The sequence below is a fragment of the Nyctereutes procyonoides genome, unplaced genomic scaffold (genome assembly GCF_905146905.1).
Source record: "Nyctereutes procyonoides isolate TBG_1078 unplaced genomic scaffold, NYPRO_anot_genome, whole genome shotgun sequence".
In the NCBI taxonomy this organism is placed as follows: domain Eukaryota; kingdom Metazoa; phylum Chordata; class Mammalia; order Carnivora; family Canidae; genus Nyctereutes; species Nyctereutes procyonoides.
Window position 1 is genome coordinate 17,270,688 of NW_026575052.1, and position 5,448 is coordinate 17,276,135.

Sequence of the window (5,448 nt, forward strand, 5' to 3'; positions counted from 1 at the left end):
GCGCCGCGCACGCCACGCACGGCCCGCTCGCCGCTAACACTGGTCCGCCGCCACGTCCGTCAAGTCGCTCCCCCCGCCCCCGAGCGCGACGGACACTTCAACCTACCAACCACGAGGCCAGGCTGCGGAAGGCTGCTTCTTATTGGATAGAATCTGTACGGGAGTAAGGAAGGGGCGGGCCATCATGGACCAAGCGGGGTTGGGGCTCGCGGCGGGTGTGCGGAGTGGGCGGGAAAAAGTGAAGCAAGACTGGAGACCCGGCTGGGAGTTCCAGGTTGGCTTCGACAGTTAATGACACCGGCAAGTCCGGTGAAGTCCTCTGAAATTGCCCCTGGGAGTGCAAATGAGGGAAAAATCAGTCTTAGAAGACAAATTGATAATATGTATCAAATATCCTTTGGCCCAACAACTGCACTTTAAGGAATTCAAGACATAATCCAAGAAAGATATGGTGAAGGTTTGAGTAACAAAGATATTAATTGTAGCATTTACAACAGCCAAAAAAGCCTCAAACAAGCCAACCAAAGAACAAAACAAAACAAAAACAAAGGCAATATCCCAAATGTTCAACAAGAGATTGGTTAAACAGATCGCAGCAAATTTGTATCCGGAATCCCTGCCCCCTCCCCCCCCATTGTATAAAATATTTAAACACACGGGGAAAATGTTCACCAAACAGGATACAAAATTGCAGTTACAACAAAATCTCAATTTTGACTTTACAAGTGGTGATTTGACTTTACACAGTGATTACAGGAGCCTCTCCCCTTCTTTGTGCATGTTTACATTGTCTAAAAGTTCTATAGTAAGTTCTGTAATAAACAGCTACTACTTTTATAATAAGAAAACAACCGTTTTTAAGTCAGGGAAAAGTAGTTTTTCTCAAAAGAGATGACCTTCTTTTGGAGAGGAAAAGTATTTCTACAGCTTTTTGGTGTGTGAGAGTTTCATCCACACCCCCTATGAAGCAATCCCTGAGGCCCTGGCAAGACCAGCCCCAAGGGCCCTCTTGGACTTTTAGTCAGAAACAATTATGTTTCCTCATAGGCCCTTTGCAACTCATTTTCTACATCCTGGTAGTGAATTTTATTTCCCTTCAGTGTGGTCTCTTCTATTTTACCTCACAAAAGAAATGAACATTTATTCCCCCTCTGCATGCTGGACTGCTTACAAGGTGCCTGGCCTTAAAAGAGGCAGAGATTGTTAAAACCATTTTTCAGGAAAATATGCAGTGGTTAGCCCAGAGCCACATAGTGGCAGGGTCACAATTAAGACTGCGGAGGATGAGCTAGTGTCCCAGAGAGCCTGTCAGGATTTGTAGGGGTGAGGGTGAGGGTGGGGAACAAGAACATCTTTTCTGGTGGAAGCCTCTATGTAGCCAAAATTCACTTTACTCCGAGAAAGCCAGAGTTTATCAAGGTGTGCTGTGCCCAAGGCACCAGGCAAGGGACGTAGGAGCAGTTTTCCCTTTCTGCCACTAATCCCTACAGTGATTTCTACCAGGCATGGATCCCTCAGGAAGGAAAGGAACTAAGACTACACATAAATACACACAGTGTAAAGTTTATTTATTCAAATTTTAATAATTTCCTAATCTTTGGAAGCAGACTAAAGACCATAAGGGGGATATCGACAGCCCTGGGGAAGGAAGGATTACTTCATTCATTTACTCAACTTAATTTGTATTTATAACTGCTACCATCTACCTAGTATTGGATATTGCATGCCAGCCCTGTGCTAAACACTTTATATGCATTGCCTCATTTAATTTGCACAACAGACTATATGTGTAATTACTTAATTATCTGCATTTTTTTAAATAGAGGAGATTAAGGCACAGAGAGATGAGCCTGTGGCTGAGCAGATCTGAGCTCAGGTCTGTCTGTCTGGTGTCCAGCATTACCAGGTAACAAGACAGGCAGTTTCTGCAGACATGGACTCACGGTGCAGCTGGGTTCCAGCAAGAGGGATCTTGGAGGTGAAAGAGATGGACCTTGAAAGAGACAAAGGATTTGACTTTGGGTTGGGGGACATTTCAGGCGGAGAGAACATTCAGAGCAAACCATCAGAGGAGAGAAAGAGAATGGAATGTGTTGTAGATTTTATCCAGTGGGCTTTTGGGAATTGGGAAGTTTCTTAGAACCATTATGATCAGATTCACATTTTAATAGGATCACTTGTAGGGCAGACTGGAGAGGAAAGAAAGAGAGGAATACAAGACAACCAAAAAAATTTCTGTTCGTGTTTTGTGGTAGGCAGAACAATCCGCCTCCCCTGAAGATGTTCGTGTCCTAATCCCTGAACCTTGTGACCATGTTACCCTTCCATGGCAAAAGGGACTTTGCAGATGTGATTAAGTTAAGGATTTTGAGATGGAGAGATTATCCTGGATTATCTGGATGGACCCAATATAATCACAAAGATCCTCATAAGGATAAGAGGAAGGCAGGAGAGCCAGAGAAGGCAAGATAACATAAGCAGAGGTCAGAGTGGTGTGATTGTTGACTGAGGACCACAAGTCAAAGAATGATCACAGCCTCTGAAGCTGGAAACGCAAGGAAAGACTTTCCTCTAGGGCCTCCAGAAGAAACACACCTGCTGACACCTTCGTGTTAGCCCCATAAGACCCATTTCCAACATCTGACCTCCTGAATTGTAGGATAATAAATTTGTGTTCTGGGCAGCCCAGGTGGCTCAGCGGTTTAGTGCTGCCTTCAGCCCAGGGCCTGATCCTCGAGTCCCGGGATTGGGTCCCACATCAGGCTGCCTGCATGGAGCTTGCTTCTCCCTCTGCCTGTGTCTCTGCCTCTCTCTCTCACTCTCTCTCTCTCTGCCTCTCATGAATAAATAATAAATCTTTAAAAATAAATAAATAAATTTGTGTTCTAAACCATCCAATTTGTAGTAACATTACGGCAGCAATGGGAAACATATATGCTCTTTGGGTGCAAGCAGCAGAAACAGAATCTGGCTACATCAATCAAGGAAGGAATCCACTGAAAGGATATAGTTGTATACAGGCAGCCTGAGGAATGATAGGAGCCAGGGCTGCTTTGGGTAATCTAGATATCAGGAATAAATGGACAAGGCTGAAGGGAATATTTATTCCTCCTCTGGCTTTTTCCATAAAGAGAGACCTCTTTTAGAATAATACTCTTGTTTCTTTCCTCTCCAGAGGAGGAGGAGGAGTGTCTTATCTGATTGCTGAATTTAGGGAGAATGAACAAAGCTCAGTTCAGCTCTCCCCTCCTCTTTCTCTTTCAGATCTATCTGCCTATGTGAACCACATTTTTTTGCTCTCTTCCTCCATATTCTAAATTTCCCAGGATCTGGCCTTCTCAGGGATGATTATTATTTTCCAGTACTGCCTGAGACTGGGTGGAAAAGATTGTTTTTGGGGGTTCAGTATTAGTAATTCCATGTGTGTGTCAGACCTAAAGGTGCATCTCTGATAGCTTTGTCAGTAATAAAGGGGATATTTTGACTTCCTTCTGTCCTACATCTGTAGCTACCTGTCATTGGGTTCCAAACTGGGATGAGGCTACCCTCCAACACAATAAATGATTTCTCATGATACTATGATTGGAATGACTCAGCTTGACTGTTCCCTGTATCTGTGTCATTCTACTCAAGATTCAAAGTTCTGGCTTGGTTTGGATTTCATGTTCACCCCTTGGGAAAGGTGGAGAATATCTTGATGAATACTTCCCCCAAGACTGCGGAGATGGGAGTAGTTCCCCAAAAGCAAATGATGACAGTTTCTGAAATAAGAGGGAGGAGCCACGGGCATGCAGAAATGACAGATGTCCACAGCAGGGCATATTGCAAAAATCCAGGAGAAAGTTAGTGAGGGACTGGCCTATGAAAGTAGAATTAATGGGAACTGACACCAGACCATATGCGGGTAATAATGTCCGTGTCTTGGGGCCAGGACTTGGGGGAGTGTGGGTCATTACTATTCATCTCATTCATTCCCTGATTCATTCAACATATAGTTAGTGGTCACATATTAAGTACCCAGCACTGTGCTTGGGGCCAGGAATCTGGTGCTGAACAAGGAGGGCAGGTGATCCACACTCCTAGAACTTGTAGTCAAGGGAGTAACAAAATTCAAGTAAGGTGGCCATTTCAGTACAGGGATGAGGGCAATGCTGGAGAAGGTATAGGCTTCAGTGGAAATACAATGGAGGGGCACCTGTTCCAGATTTGAGGGGAAGTGACTTTTAAGAGACATGAAACCTAGAGGATGAGGAGAGTTTGCCTGGAGAAGAGGAAGAGTACAAAGGCAGCTGCATGTGTCAAGTTCTGGAGGCAAGAACAGGTGGCAAATTGAGGAGAACTGTGGTACTCAGCAGAAGAACGCCTCTCCTATGCTGAAGTCCTATACTGCAAAGGGCTTGAGGGGCAGGGGACAGCCACATCTCCTCCTATTGAAGCTGAAAGTATAGAATCTTCCCAGCCTTTCTGGCAACTGGGGAGTGAGCACATGACACGACACATGAAAGTCCTTTCCCAGGACTTTGACCTTTGAGAGAGAGAGGCAACGTGGCAGGGCTGTTCTTGGAGGGGACCTGGGAGTCTTGCAGCAGTGGGTGACCAGTGGCCAGTAGTGGCTGTCAACCAGGCTTTTTCTGCAGTATGTTTTTGCCCGTGTTCTTAGCCTAAGTGCTTTGGGTTCCCATCCATGTTTGGAGCTCATGAGCCCCACAAGTTATTCAACACAACCCTTCATTCTTTAGGTTAGCCACCAAACAGATGGTATAGGGTTGAGAGAGGGTCAATTACAACTTGAGAGGGTGAGGGAAGAAGCAAGAAGGTGGGGGACAGGGCTTTCCTTTTCAGTAAGAAGAGAGATGCCTTCAGAGGAAAAGGTCCCTTCCTGCCTGCCTTTAGATGTTGAAGGAGGATTCAGTGCTTAATCTAACAGCCATCCTGGGGTTGTGAGGGAAGAGCTAAGAGATTCAGAGAGAAGCTGACCCAGAGGTGAACATCACTGTTCTGCTAAATGAAACAACGTGGTATCACCTGCCTCTAGACTTCCTGTGGTGGGAGCCACGTTCATTTGGGTATTCTGGTTCCTGCTGCTGAAAGTGCCTCATGTGACACTGCAAGCCATCTAAACCCTATGGGCCTGTTTCTCTCTGTAAAGTACAGATGATGATACTTGCCTCATAGGATCAGAGCAAATATCAAATTGGATGATGGATTTCAAGTATTTAGCACAGTGCCTTGCTTGTGGTAAGCACTCAGTAAACATTAACTATGACCACCTGCATCAAAACCATGGGGCAGATGGTTTTGTCCTAGGAGAGAGGAAAGAGAAGAAAAAGAGAATAAGAACTAAATCTGGGGAACCAACATCTGAGGAGAAAGAGGTGATCAGCAAAGGAGTCTGAGAACAATCAGAGAGCTAAGAAGAAAACCTGAAGTTTTGTTTTACTCAACACA